The sequence below is a fragment of the Rhinoderma darwinii genome, unplaced genomic scaffold (assembly GCF_050947455.1).
Source record: "Rhinoderma darwinii isolate aRhiDar2 unplaced genomic scaffold, aRhiDar2.hap1 Scaffold_737, whole genome shotgun sequence".
In the NCBI taxonomy this organism is placed as follows: Eukaryota; Metazoa; Chordata; class Amphibia; order Anura; family Rhinodermatidae; genus Rhinoderma; species Rhinoderma darwinii.
This window is the reverse complement of record NW_027464299.1, coordinates 1-14,185: the sequence shown is the minus strand read 5'-3', so window position 1 is coordinate 14,185 and position 14,185 is coordinate 1. Positions and strand designations below refer to the sequence as shown.

General features: G+C 47.8%; 10 non-coding genes across 10 annotated transcripts; all 10 read left to right on the top strand.

Annotated features, from left to right (window-relative positions):
* Nucleotides 1-379: 379 nt before the first annotated feature.
* LOC142729872 (U2 spliceosomal RNA) lies at nucleotides 380-570 on the top strand. The gene has a single exon (XR_012878562.1). It is a non-coding gene; the product is annotated as a U2 spliceosomal RNA (small nuclear RNA).
* A 1,296-nt stretch (nucleotides 571-1,866) lies between these two features.
* On the top strand, nucleotides 1,867-2,057 carry LOC142729860 (U2 spliceosomal RNA). The gene has a single exon (XR_012878551.1). It is a non-coding gene; the product is annotated as a U2 spliceosomal RNA (small nuclear RNA).
* Nucleotides 2,058-3,337: 1,280 nt separating this feature from the next.
* LOC142729848 (U2 spliceosomal RNA) lies at nucleotides 3,338-3,528 on the top strand. Its single transcript, XR_012878540.1, has one exon. It is a non-coding gene; the product is annotated as a U2 spliceosomal RNA (small nuclear RNA).
* A 1,284-nt stretch (nucleotides 3,529-4,812) lies between these two features.
* Nucleotides 4,813-5,003, top strand: LOC142729836 (U2 spliceosomal RNA). Its single transcript, XR_012878529.1, has one exon. It is a non-coding gene; the product is annotated as a U2 spliceosomal RNA (small nuclear RNA).
* Nucleotides 5,004-6,276: 1,273 nt separating this feature from the next.
* Nucleotides 6,277-6,467, top strand: LOC142729824 (U2 spliceosomal RNA). Its single transcript, XR_012878518.1, has one exon. It is a non-coding gene; the product is annotated as a U2 spliceosomal RNA (small nuclear RNA).
* A 1,281-nt stretch (nucleotides 6,468-7,748) lies between these two features.
* On the top strand, nucleotides 7,749-7,939 carry LOC142729812 (U2 spliceosomal RNA). Its single transcript, XR_012878507.1, has one exon. It is a non-coding gene; the product is annotated as a U2 spliceosomal RNA (small nuclear RNA).
* A 1,284-nt stretch (nucleotides 7,940-9,223) lies between these two features.
* On the top strand, nucleotides 9,224-9,414 carry LOC142729800 (U2 spliceosomal RNA). The gene has a single exon (XR_012878496.1). It is a non-coding gene; the product is annotated as a U2 spliceosomal RNA (small nuclear RNA).
* Nucleotides 9,415-10,702: 1,288 nt separating this feature from the next.
* Nucleotides 10,703-10,893, top strand: LOC142729788 (U2 spliceosomal RNA). The gene has a single exon (XR_012878485.1). It is a non-coding gene; the product is annotated as a U2 spliceosomal RNA (small nuclear RNA).
* Nucleotides 10,894-12,185: 1,292 nt separating this feature from the next.
* LOC142729775 (U2 spliceosomal RNA) lies at nucleotides 12,186-12,376 on the top strand. The gene has a single exon (XR_012878474.1). It is a non-coding gene; the product is annotated as a U2 spliceosomal RNA (small nuclear RNA).
* Nucleotides 12,377-13,660: 1,284 nt separating this feature from the next.
* Nucleotides 13,661-13,851, top strand: LOC142729762 (U2 spliceosomal RNA). The gene has a single exon (XR_012878463.1). It is a non-coding gene; the product is annotated as a U2 spliceosomal RNA (small nuclear RNA).
* The last annotated feature ends 334 nt before the right edge of the window (nucleotides 13,852-14,185 follow it).

The window sequence follows — 14,185 nt, the reverse complement described above, 5'->3', positions numbered from 1 at the left end:
AGTGTTGGTCAGTGCTGCTCAGCAGGCAGCACTGGACTGGACTGGATTACAGCTGATACAAGGTGTGAAGGAACAAGGGGTGGCTGTGGGCATGCACTTGCTGCCGCTGCCAGTGTTTATCTGCATGGCAGCAGGGCATTTGGGCGTTGCCAGGAAGGCGTTTTTATGTAGATTCCTCCTCTTTCAGCACTGCATTGTGGTGCAAGCAAAAGAAGCAAATCCTGTCTGGCTTCCTCTCCGGCCTTTATTCACCTCCCGTGTAGCTGTGAGTGTGTGAGCCTGCAGGGCCCCATGGAATTGCCTAGAAGTAGGCTGAATCGCTGCAAGGGCTGAACAGCAGTATCGGGCAGGCTCGGGCAACGCGCGGCCCGTTCGGGTTATCGCTTCTCGGCCTTTTGGCTAAGATCAAGTGTAGTATCTGTTCTTATCAGTTTAATATCTGATACGTCCCCTATCTGGGGACCATATATTAAATGGATTTTTAGAACAGGGAGATGGAAATAGAGCTTGCTCTGTCCACTCCACGCATTGACCTGGTATTGCAGTATTTCCAGGACCGGTGCACCCTTTCCTTATGTGTTGACTAAAAGCAGATTCCAAAAGTGTTTTTTGTCTTTGCTATTGTTTCTGTCTTTCTGAAGGGATCTCCCCTTTTAATCCCATTATTTCAACACCTGTTGGACAATGCATGAGTGATAATGAGCTCATTGATTAAATGCAATTAATGAATAGATTGCCACCTCTTGTTGTGTGTCGTCTGTGTTTCTGTGTTTCCGGCATTTCACATTGGAACACCTCATTCACCTTCCTTGTCTTCTCTCCGCCCTCCCTTTTAGGTAAGTTAAAGAGCTGCACCTGAGCCAGCCACTGATTGATTGATTGATTGATTGATTGATTGATTGATTGATTGATTGATTGATTGATTGATGCAGCACAACAGTCAAATAGTGGAGTGGAGTAGGGGAACAGCAAACAGCCAATAAAGCAGCCCGCCCGCTCGCCTGCCCGCCACAATGGACCTACCTGTGTACACTAGATGGATGTGATGGAATGTACTGTCGTCCCTACATTTCAAGAAGAAGTAAGAATTGCAGTTGCAACAAAGCCTTGCTTGCCTACAAAGAGAGCAGCAATTTGGATTTGTTACTATGTTACCTAGAAGAATAACAAACTGTGCAAGGATGGAGGTTGTAGGAGCAAGGAGAAGTTGTCTGTAAAGTTGGTGGATGCCTATTTTCCATTTTGCAGTCCCTTGTCTCCCTCTTGTGGCCTCCTGGAGGCAACTAGCTGTGCAAAAAAAAGACAGCCTGGCGGCCGGCTGTTGCAGTGTTGCCCTCTCAGGCAACACTGAGTGACTGACTGAGCCTCACCGTCTTATATAAAGTTCAGACGGAACTTTGCACGTGTCATAGTGGAGCCCTCAGGATTCCAGAGCCAGCTTTCTGACATCATAATGGGGCCTCAGAGATAAAAGCCTGGGCCCAGGCAGTGTTGGTCAGTGCTGCTCAGCAGGCAGCACTGGACTGGACTGGATTACAGCTGATACAAGGTGTGAAGGAACAAGGGGTGGCTGTGGGCATGCACTTGCTGCCGCTGCCAGTGTTTATCTGCATGGCAGCAGGGCATTTGGGCGTTGCCAGGAAGGCGTTTTTATGTAGATTCCTCCTCTTTCAGCACTGCATTGTGGTGCAAGCAAAAGAAGCAAATCCTGTCTGGCTTCCTCTCCGGCCTTTATTCACCTCCCGTGTAGCTGTGAGTGTGTGAGCCTGCAGGGCCCCATGGAATTGCCTAGAAGTAGGCTGAATCGTTGCAAGGGCTGAACAGCAGTATCGGGCAGGCTCGGGCAACGCGCGGCCCGTTCGGGTTATCGCTTCTCGGCCTTTTGGCTAAGATCAAGTGTAGTATCTGTTCTTATCAGTTTAATATCTGATACGTCCCCTATCTGGGGACCATATATTAAATGGATTTTTAGAACAGGGAGATGGAAATAGAGCTTGCTCTGTCCACTCCACGCATTGACCTGGTATTGCAGTATTTCCAGGACCGGTGCACCCTTTCCTTATGTGTTGACTAAAAGCAGATTCCAAAAGTGTTTTTTGTCTTTGCTATTGTTTCTGTCTTTCTGAAGGGATCTCCCCTTTTAATCCCATTATTTCAACACCTGTTGGACAATGCATGAGTGATAATGAGCTCATTGATTAAATGCAATTAATGAATAGATTGCCACCTCTTGTTGTGTGTCGTCTGTGTTTCTGTGTTTCCGGCATTTCACATTGGAACACCTCATTCACCTTCCTTGTCTTCTCTCCGCCCTCCCTTTTAGGTAAGTTAAAGAGCTGCACCTGAGCCAGCCACTGATTGATTGATTGATTGATTGATTGATTGATTGATTGATTGATGCAGCACAACAGTCAAATAGTGGAGTGGAGTAGGGGAACAGCAAACAGCCAATAAAGCAGCCCGCCCGCTCGCCTGCCCGCCACAATGGACCTACCTGTGTACACTAGATGGATGTGATGGAATGTACTGTCGTCCCTACATTTCAAGAAGAAGTAAGAATTGCAGTTGCAACAAAGCCTTGCTTGCCTACAAAGAGAGCAGCAATTTGGATTTGTTACTATGTTACCTAGAAGAATAACAAACTGTGCAAGGATGGAGGTTGTAGGAGCAAGGAGAAGTTGTCTGTAAAGTTGGTGGATGCCTATTTTCCATTTTGCAGTCCCTTGTCTCCCTCTTGTGGCCTCCTGGAGGCAACTAGCTGTGCAAAAAAAAGACAGCCTGGCGGCCGGCTGTTGCAGTGTTGCCCTCTCAGGCAACACTGAGTGACTGACTGAGCCTCACCGTCTTATATAAAGTTCAGACGGAACTTTGCACGTGTCATAGTGGAGCCCTCAGGATTCCAGAGCCAGCTTTCTGACATCATAATGGGGCCTCAGAGATAAAAGCCTGGGCCCAGGCAGTGTTGGTCAGTGCTGCTCAGCAGGCAGCACTGGACTGGACTGGATTACAGCTGATACAAGGTGTGAAGGAACAAGGGGTGGCTGTGGGCATGCACTTGCTGCCGCTGCCAGTGTTTATCTGCATGGCAGCAGGGCATTTGGGCGTTGCCAGGAAGGCGTTTTTATGTAGATTCCTCCTCTTTCAGCACTGCATTGTGGTGCAAGCAAAAGAAGCAAATCCTGTCTGGCTTCCTCTCCGGCCTTTATTCACCTCCCGTGTAGCTGTGAGTGTGTGAGCCTGCAGGGCCCCATGGAATTGCCTAGAAGTAGGCTGAATCGCTGCAAGGGCTGAACAGCAGTATCGGGCAGGCTCGGGCAACGCGCGGCCCGTTCGGGTTATCGCTTCTCGGCCTTTTGGCTAAGATCAAGTGTAGTATCTGTTCTTATCAGTTTAATATCTGATACGTCCCCTATCTGGGGACCATATATTAAATGGATTTTTAGAACAGGGAGATGGAAATAGAGCTTGCTCTGTCCACTCCACGCATTGACCTGGTATTGCAGTATTTCCAGGACCGGTGCACCCTTTCCTTATGTGTTGACTAAAAGCAGATTCCAAAAGTGTTTTTTGTCTTTGCTATTGTTTCTGTCTTTCTGAAGGGATCTCCCCTTTTAATCCCATTATTTCAACACCTGTTGGACAATGCATGAGTGATAATGAGCTCATTGATTAAATGCAATTAATGAATAGATTGCCACCTCTTGTTGTGTGTCGTCTGTGTTTCTGTGTTTCCGGCATTTCACATTGGAACACCTCATTCACCTTCCTTGTCTTCTCTCCGCCCTCCCTTTTAGGTAAGTTAAAGAGCTGCACCTGAGCCAGCCACTGATTGATTGATTGATTGATTGATTGATTGATTGATTGATTGATTGATGCAGCACAACAGTCAAATAGTGGAGTGGAGTAGGGGAACAGCAAACAGCCAATAAAGCAGCCCGCCCGCTCGCCTGCCCGCCACAATGGACCTACCTGTGTACACTAGATGGATGTGATGGAATGTACTGTCGTCCCTACATTTCAAGAAGAAGTAAGAATTGCAGTTGCAACAAAGCCTTGCTTGCCTACAAAGAGAGCAGCAATTTGGATTTGTTACTATGTTACCTAGAAGAATAACAAACTGTGCAAGGATGGAGGTTGTAGGAGCAAGGAGAAGTTGTCTGTAAAGTTGGTGGATGCCTATTTTCCATTTTGCAGTCCCTTGTCTCCCTCTTGTGGCCTCCTGGAGGCAACTAGCTGTGCAAAAAAAAGACAGCCTGGCGGCCGGCTGTTGCAGTGTTGCCCTCTCAGGCAACACTGAGTGACTGACTGAGCCTCACCGTCTTATATAAAGTTCAGACGGAACTTTGCACGTGTCATAGTGGAGCCCTCAGGATTCCAGAGCCAGCTTTCTGACATCATAATGGGGCCTCAGAGATAAAAGCCTGGGCCCAGGCAGTGTTGGTCAGTGCTGCTCAGCAGGCAGCACTGGACTGGACTGGATTACAGCTGATACAAGGTGTGAAGGAACAAGGGGTGGCTGTGGGCATGCACTTGCTGCCGCTGCCAGTGTTTATCTGCATGGCAGCAGGGCATTTGGGCGTTGCCAGGAAGGCGTTTTTATGTAGATTCCTCCTCTTTCAGCACTGCATTGTGGTGCAAGCAAAAGAAGCAAATCCTGTCTGGCTTCCTCTCCGGCCTTTATTCACCTCCCGTGTAGCTGTGAGTGTGTGAGCCTGCAGGGCCCCATGGAATTGCCTAGAAGTAGGCTGAATCGCTGCAAGGGCTGAACAGCAGTATCGGGCAGGCTCGGGCAACGCGCGGCCCGTTCGGGTTATCGCTTCTCGGCCTTTTGGCTAAGATCAAGTGTAGTATCTGTTCTTATCAGTTTAATATCTGATACGTCCCCTATCTGGGGACCATATATTAAATGGATTTTTAGAACAGGGAGATGGAAATAGAGCTTGCTCTGTCCACTCCACGCATTGACCTGGTATTGCAGTATTTCCAGGACCGGTGCACCCTTTCCTTATGTGTTGACTAAAAGCAGATTCCAAAAGTGTTTTTTGTCTTTGCTATTGTTTCTGTCTTTCTGAAGGGATCTCCCCTTTTAATCCCATTATTTCAACACCTGTTGGACAATGCATGAGTGATAATGAGCTCATTGATTAAATGCAATTAATGAATAGATTGCCACCTCTTGTTGTGTGTCGTCTGTGTTTCTGTGTTTCCGGCATTTCACATTGGAACACCTCATTCACCTTCCTTGTCTTCTCTCCGCCCTCCCTTTTAGGTAAGTTAAAGAGCTGCACCTGAGCCAGCCACTGATTGATTGATTGATTGATTGATTGATTGATTGATGCAGCACAACAGTCAAATAGTGGAGTGGAGTAGGGGAACAGCAAACAGCCAATAAAGCAGCCCGCCCGCTCGCCTGCCCGCCACAATGGACCTACCTGTGTACACTAGATGGATGTGATGGAATGTACTGTCGTCCCTACATTTCAAGAAGAAGTAAGAATTGCAGTTGCAACAAAGCCTTGCTTGCCTACAAAGAGAGCAGCAATTTGGATTTGTTACTATGTTACCTAGAAGAATAACAAACTGTGCAAGGATGGAGGTTGTAGGAGCAAGGAGAAGTTGTCTGTAAAGTTGGTGGATGCCTATTTTCCATTTTGCAGTCCCTTGTCTCCCTCTTGTGGCCTCCTGGAGGCAACTAGCTGTGCAAAAAAAAAGACAGCCTGGCGGCCGGCTGTTGCAGTGTTGCCCTCTCAGGCAACACTGAGTGACTGACTGAGCCTCACCGTCTTATATAAAGTTCAGACGGAACTTTGCACGTGTCATAGTGGAGCCCTCAGGATTCCAGAGCCAGCTTTCTGACATCATAATGGGGCCTCAGAGATAAAAGCCTGGGCCAAGGCAGTGTTGGTCAGTGCTGCTCAGCAGGCAGCACTGGACTGGACTGGATTACAGCTGATACAAGGTGTGAAGGAACAAGGGGTGGCTGTGGGCATGCACTTGCTGCCGCTGCCAGTGTTTATCTGCATGGCAGCAGGGCATTTGGGCGTTGCCAGGAAGGCGTTTTTATGTAGATTCCTCCTCTTTCAGCACTGCATTGTGGTGCAAGCAAAAGAAGCAAATCCTGTCTGGCTTCCTCTCCGGCCTTTATTCACCTCCCGTGTAGCTGTGAGTGTGTGAGCCTGCAGGGCCCCATGGAATTTCCTAGAAGTAGGCTGAATCGCTGCAAGGGCTGAACAGCAGTATCGGGCAGGCTCGGGCAACGCGCGGCCCGTTCGGGTTATCGCTTCTCGGCCTTTTGGCTAAGATCAAGTGTAGTATCTGTTCTTATCAGTTTAATATCTGATACGTCCCCTATCTGGGGACCATATATTAAATGGATTTTTAGAACAGGGAGATGGAAATAGAGCTTGCTCTGTCCACTCCACGCATTGACCTGGTATTGCAGTATTTCCAGGACCGGTGCACCCTTTCCTTATGTGTTGACTAAAAGCAGATTCCAAAAGTGTTTTTTGTCTTTGCTATTGTTTCTGTCTTTCTGAAGGGATCTCCCCTTTTAATCCCATTATTTCAACACCTGTTGGACAATGCATGAGTGATAATGAGCTCATTGATTAAATGCAATTAATGAATAGATTGCCACCTCTTGTTGTGTGTCGTCTGTGTTTCTGTGTTTCCGGCATTTCACATTGGAACACCTCATTCACCTTCCTTGTCTTCTCTCCGCCCTCCCTTTTAGGTAAGTTAAAGAGCTGCACCTGAGCCAGCCACTGATTGATTGATTGATTGATTGATTGATTGATTGATTGATTGATGCAGCACAACAGTCAAATAGTGGAGTGGAGTAGGGGAACAGCAAACAGCCAATAAAGCAGCCCGCCCGCTCGCCTGCCCGCCACAATGGACCTACCTGTGTACACTAGATGGATGTGATGGAATGTACTGTCGTCCCTACATTTCAAGAAGAAGTAAGAATTGCAGTTGCAACAAAGCCTTGCTTGCCTACAAAGAGAGCAGCAATTTGGATTTGTTACTATGTTACCTAGAAGAATAACAAACTGTGCAAGGATGGAGGTTGTAGGAGCAAGGAGAAGTTGTCTGTAAAGTTGGTGGATGCCTATTTTCCATTTTGCAGTCCCTTGTCTCCCTCTTGTGGCCTCCTGGAGGCAACTAGCTGTGCAAAAAAAAAGACAGCCTGGCGGCCGGCTGTTGCAGTGTTGCCCTCTCAGGCAACACTGAGTGACTGACTGAGCCTCACCGTCTTATATAAAGTTCAGACGGAACTTTGCACGTGTCATAGTGGAGCCCTCAGGATTCCAGAGCCAGCTTTCTGACATCATAATGGGGCCTCAGAGATAAAAGCCTGGGCCAAGGCAGTGTTGGTCAGTGCTGCTCAGCAGGCAGCACTGGACTGGACTGGATTACAGCTGATACAAGGTGTGAAGGAACAAGGGGTGGCTGTGGGCATGCACTTGCTGCCGCTGCCAGTGTTTATCTGCATGGCAGCAGGGCATTTGGGCGTTGCCAGGAAGGCGTTTTTATGTAGATTCCTCCTCTTTCAGCACTGCATTGTGGTGCAAGCAAAAGAAGCAAATCCTGTCTGGCTTCCTCTCCGGCCTTTATTCACCTCCCGTGTAGCTGTGAGTGTGTGAGCCTGCAGGGCCCCATGGAATTTCCTAGAAGTAGGCTGAATCGCTGCAAGGGCTGAACAGCAGTATCGGGCAGGCTCGGGCAACGCGCGGCCCGTTCGGGTTATCGCTTCTCGGCCTTTTGGCTAAGATCAAGTGTAGTATCTGTTCTTATCAGTTTAATATCTGATACGTCCCCTATCTGGGGACCATATATTAAATGGATTTTTAGAACAGGGAGATGGAAATAGAGCTTGCTCTGTCCACTCCACGCATTGACCTGGTATTGCAGTATTTCCAGGACCGGTGCACCCTTTCCTTATGTGTTGACTAAAAGCAGATTCCAAAAGTGTTTTTTGTCTTTGCTATTGTTTCTGTCTTTCTGAAGGGATCTCCCCTTTTAATCCCATTATTTCAACACCTGTTGGACAATGCATGAGTGATAATGAGCTCATTGATTAAATGCAATTAATGAATAGATTGCCACCTCTTGTTGTGTGTCGTCTGTGTTTCTGTGTTTCCGGCATTTCACATTGGAACACCTCATTCACCTTCCTTGTCTTCTCTCCGCCCTCCCTTTTAGGTAAGTTAAAGAGCTGCACCTGAGCCAGCCACTGATTGATTGATTGATTGATTGATTGATTGATTGATTGATTGATTGATGCAGCACAACAGTCAAATAGTGGAGTGGAGTAGGGGAACAGCAAACAGCCAATAAAGCAGCCCGCCCGCTCGCCTGCCCGCCACAATGGACCTACCTGTGTACACTAGATGGATGTGATGGAATGTACTGTCGTCCCTACATTTCAAGAAGAAGTAAGAATTGCAGTTGCAACAAAGCCTTGCTTGCCTACAAAGAGAGCAGCAATTTGGATTTGTTACTATGTTACCTAGAAGAATAACAAACTGTGCAAGGATGGAGGTTGTAGGAGCAAGGAGAAGTTGTCTGTAAAGTTGGTGGATGCCTATTTTCCATTTTGCAGTCCCTTGTCTCCCTCTTGTGGCCTCCTGGAGGCAACTAGCTGTGCAAAAAAAAGACAGCCTGGCGGCCGGCTGTTGCAGTGTTGCCCTCTCAGGCAACACTGAGTGACTGACTGAGCCTCACCGTCTTATATAAAGTTCAGACGGAACTTTGCACGTGTCATAGTGGAGCCCTCAGGATTCCAGAGCCAGCTTTCTGACATCATAATGGGGCCTCAGAGATAAAAGCCTGGGCCCAGGCAGTGTTGGTCAGTGCTGCTCAGCAGGCAGCACTGGACTGGACTGGATTACAGCTGATACAAGGTGTGAAGGAACAAGGGGTGGCTGTGGGCATGCACTTGCTGCCGCTGCCAGTGTTTATCTGCATGGCAGCAGGGCATTTGGGCGTTGCCAGGAAGGCGTTTTTATGTAGATTCCTCCTCTTTCAGCACTGCATTGTGGTGCAAGCAAAAGAAGCAAATCCTGTCTGGCTTCCTCTCCGGCCTTTATTCACCTCCCGTGTAGCTGTGAGTGTGTGAGCCTGCAGGGCCCCATGGAATTGCCTAGAAGTAGGCTGAATCGCTGCAAGGGCTGAACAGCAGTATCGGGCAGGCTCGGGCAACGCGCGGCCCGTTCGGGTTATCGCTTCTCGGCCTTTTGGCTAAGATCAAGTGTAGTATCTGTTCTTATCAGTTTAATATCTGATACGTCCCCTATCTGGGGACCATATATTAAATGGATTTTTAGAACAGGGAGATGGAAATAGAGCTTGCTCTGTCCACTCCACGCATTGACCTGGTATTGCAGTATTTCCAGGACCGGTGCACCCTTTCCTTATGTGTTGACTAAAAGCAGATTCCAAAAGTGTTTTTTGTCTTTGCTATTGTTTCTGTCTTTCTGAAGGGATCTCCCCTTTTAATCCCATTATTTCAACACCTGTTGGACAATGCATGAGTGATAATGAGCTCATTGATTAAATGCAATTAATGAATAGATTGCCACCTCTTGTTGTGTGTCGTCTGTGTTTCTGTGTTTCCGGCATTTCACATTGGAACACCTCATTCACCTTCCTTGTCTTCTCTCCGCCCTCCCTTTTAGGTAAGTTAAAGAGCTGCACCTGAGCCAGCCACTGATTGATTGATTGATTGATTGATTGATTGATTGATTGATTGATTGATTGATGCAGCACAACAGTCAAATAGTGGAGTGGAGTAGGGGAACAGCAAACAGCCAATAAAGCAGCCCGCCCGCTCGCCTGCCCGCCACAATGGACCTACCTGTGTACACTAGATGGATGTGATGGAATGTACTGTCGTCCCTACATTTCAAGAAGAAGTAAGAATTGCAGTTGCAACAAAGCCTTGCTTGCCTACAAAGAGAGCAGCAATTTGGATTTGTTACTATGTTACCTAGAAGAATAACAAACTGTGCAAGGATGGAGGTTGTAGGAGCAAGGAGAAGTTGTCTGTAAAGTTGGTGGATGCCTATTTTCCATTTTGCAGTCCCTTGTCTCCCTCTTGTGGCCTCCTGGAGGCAACTAGCTGTGCAAAAAAAAGACAGCCTGGCGGCCGGCTGTTGCAGTGTTGCCCTCTCAGGCAACACTGAGTGACTGACTGAGCCTCACCGTCTTATATAAAGTTCAGACGGAACTTTGCACGTGTCATAGTGGAGCCCTCAGGATTCCAGAGCCAGCTTTCTGACATCATAATGGGGCCTCAGAGATAAAAGCCTGGGCCCAGGCAGTGTTGGTCAGTGCTGCTCAGCAGGCAGCACTGGACTGGACTGGATTACAGCTGATACAAGGTGTGAAGGAACAAGGGGTGGCTGTGGGCATGCACTTGCTGCCGCTGCCAGTGTTTATCTGCATGGCAGCAGGGCATTTGGGCGTTGCCAGGAAGGCGTTTTTATGTAGATTCCTCCTCTTTCAGCACTGCATTGTGGTGCAAGCAAAAGAAGCAAATCCTGTCTGGCTTCCTCTCCGGCCTTTATTCACCTCCCGTGTAGCTGTGAGTGTGTGAGCCTGCAGGGCCCCATGGAATTGCCTAGAAGTAGGCTGAATCGCTGCAAGGGCTGAACAGCAGTATCGGGCAGGCTCGGGCAACGCGCGGCCCGTTCGGGTTATCGCTTCTCGGCCTTTTGGCTAAGATCAAGTGTAGTATCTGTTCTTATCAGTTTAATATCTGATACGTCCCCTATCTGGGGACCATATATTAAATGGATTTTTAGAACAGGGAGATGGAAATAGAGCTTGCTCTGTCCACTCCACGCATTGACCTGGTATTGCAGTATTTCCAGGACCGGTGCACCCTTTCCTTATGTGTTGACTAAAAGCAGATTCCAAAAGTGTTTTTTGTCTTTGCTATTGTTTCTGTCTTTCTGAAGGGATCTCCCCTTTTAATCCCATTATTTCAACACCTGTTGGACAATGCATGAGTGATAATGAGCTCATTGATTAAATGCAATTAATGAATAGATTGCCACCTCTTGTTGTGTGTCGTCTGTGTTTCTGTGTTTCCGGCATTTCACATTGGAACACCTCATTCACCTTCCTTGTCTTCTCTCCGCCCTCCCTTTTAGGTAAGTTAAAGAGCTGCACCTGAGCCAGCCACTGATTGATTGATTGATTGATTGATTGATTGATTGATTGATTGATTGATTGATTGATGCAGCACAACAGTCAAATAGTGGAGTGGAGTAGGGGAACAGCAAACAGCCAATAAAGCAGCCCGCCCGCTCGCCTGCCCGCCACAATGGACCTACCTGTGTACACTAGATGGATGTGATGGAATGTACTGTCGTCCCTACATTTCAAGAAGAAGTAAGAATTGCAGTTGCAACAAAGCCTTGCTTGCCTACAAAGAGAGCAGCAATTTGGATTTGTTACTATGTTACCTAGAAGAATAACAAACTGTGCAAGGATGGAGGTTGTAGGAGCAAGGAGAAGTTGTCTGTAAAGTTGGTGGATGCCTATTTTCCATTTTGCAGTCCCTTGTCTCCCTCTTGTGGCCTCCTGGAGGCAACTAGCTGTGCAAAAAAAAGACAGCCTGGCGGCCGGCTGTTGCAGTGTTGCCCTCTCAGGCAACACTGAGTGACTGACTGAGCCTCACCGTCTTATATAAAGTTCAGACGGAACTTTGCACGTGTCATAGTGGAGCCCTCAGGATTCCAGAGCCAGCTTTCTGACATCATAATGGGGCCTCAGAGATAAAAGCCTGGGCCCAGGCAGTGTTGGTCAGTGCTGCTCAGCAGGCAGCACTGGACTGGACTGGATTACAGCTGATACAAGGTGTGAAGGAACAAGGGGTGGCTGTGGGCATGCACTTGCTGCCGCTGCCAGTGTTTATCTGCATGGCAGCAGGGCATTTGGGCGTTGCCAGGAAGGCGTTTTTATGTAGATTCCTCCTCTTTCAGCACTGCATTGTGGTGCAAGCAAAAGAAGCAAATCCTGTCTGGCTTCCTCTCCGGCCTTTATTCACCTCCCGTGTAGCTGTGAGTGTGTGAGCCTGCAGGGCCCCATGGAATTGCCTAGAAGTAGGCTGAATCGCTGCAAGGGCTGAACAGCAGTATCGGGCAGGCTCGGGCAACGCGCGGCCCGTTCGGGTTATCGCTTCTCGGCCTTTTGGCTAAGATCAAGTGTAGTATCTGTTCTTATCAGTTTAATATCTGATACGTCCCCTATCTGGGGACCATATATTAAATGGATTTTTAGAACAGGGAGATGGAAATAGAGCTTGCTCTGTCCACTCCACGCATTGACCTGGTATTGCAGTATTTCCAGGACCGGTGCACCCTTTCCTTATGTGTTGACTAAAAGCAGATTCCAAAAGTGTTTTTTGTCTTTGCTATTGTTTCTGTCTTTCTGAAGGGATCTCCCCTTTTAATCCCATTATTTCAACACCTGTTGGACAATGCATGAGTGATAATGAGCTCATTGATTAAATGCAATTAATGAATAGATTGCCACCTCTTGTTGTGTGTCGTCTGTGTTTCTGTGTTTCCGGCATTTCACATTGGAACACCTCATTCACCTTCCTTGTCTTCTCTCCGCCCTCCCTTTTAGGTAAGTTAAAGAGCTGCACCTGAGCCAGCCACTGATTGATTGATTGATTGATTGATTGATTGATTGATTGATTGATTGATGCAGCACAACAGTCAAATAGTGGAGTGGAGTAGGGGAACAGCAAACAGCCAATAAAGCAGCCCGCCCGCTCGCCTGCCCGCCACAATGGACCTACCTGTGTACACTAGATGGATGTGATGGAATGTACTGTCGTCCCTACATTTCAAGAAGAAGTAAGAATTGCAGTTGCAACAAAGCCTTGCTTGCCTACAAAGAGAGCAGCAATTTGGATTTGTTACTATGTTACCTAGAAGAATAACAAACTGTGCAAGGATGGAGGTTGTAGGAGCAAGGAGAAGTTGTCTGTAAAGTTTGTGGATGCCTATTTTCCATTTTGCAGTCCCTTGTCTCCCTCTTGTGGCCTCCTGGAGGCAACTAGCTGTGCAAAAAAAAGACAGCCTGGCGGCCGGCTGTTGCAGTGTTGCCCTCTCAGGCAACACTGAGTGACTGACTGAGCCTCACCGTCTTATATAAAGTTCAGACGGAACTTTGCACGTGTCATAGTGGAGCCCTCAGGATTCCAGAGCCAGCTTTCTGACATCATAATGGGGCCTCAGAGATAAAAGCCTGGGCCCAGGCAGTGTTGGTCAGTGCTGCTCAGCAGGCAGCACTGGACTGGACTGGATTACAGCTGATACAAGGTGTGAAGGAACAAGGGGTGGCTGTGGGCATGCACTTGCTGCCGCTGCCAGTGTTTATCTGCATGGCAGCAGGGCATTTGGGCGTTGCCAGGAAGGCGTTTTTATGTAGATTCCTCCTCTTTCAGCACTGCATTGTGGTGCAAGCAAAAGAAGCAAATCCTGTCTGGCTTCCTCTCCGGCCTTTATTCACCTCCCGTGTAGCTGTGAGTGTGTGAGCCTGCAGGGCCCCATGGAATTGCCTAGAAGTAGGCTGAATCGCTGCAAGGGCTGAACAGCAGTATCGGGCAGGCTCGGGCAACGCGCGGCCCGTTCGGGTTATCGCTTCTCGGCCTTTTGGCTAAGATCAAGTGTAGTATCTGTTCTTATCAGTTTAATATCTGATACGTCCCCTATCTGGGGACCATATATTAAATGGATTTTTAGAACAGGGAGATGGAAATAGAGCTTGCTCTGTCCACTCCACGCATTGACCTGGTATTGCAGTATTTCCAGGACCGGTGCACCCTTTCCTTATGTGTTGACTAAAAGCAGATTCCAAAAGTGTTTTTTGTCTTTGCTATTGTTTCTGTCTTTCTGAAGGGATCTCCCCTTTTAATCCCATTATTTCAACACCTGTTGGACAATGCATGAGTGATAATGAGCTCATTGATTAAATGCAATTAATGAATAGATTGCCACCTCTTGTTGTGTGTCGTCTGTGTTTCTGTGTTTCCGGCATTTCACATTGGAACACCTCATTCACCTTCCTTGTCTTCTCTCCGCCCTCCCTTTTAGGTAAGTTAAAGAGCTGCACCTGAGCCAGCCACTGATTGATTGATTGATTGATTGATTGATTGATTGAT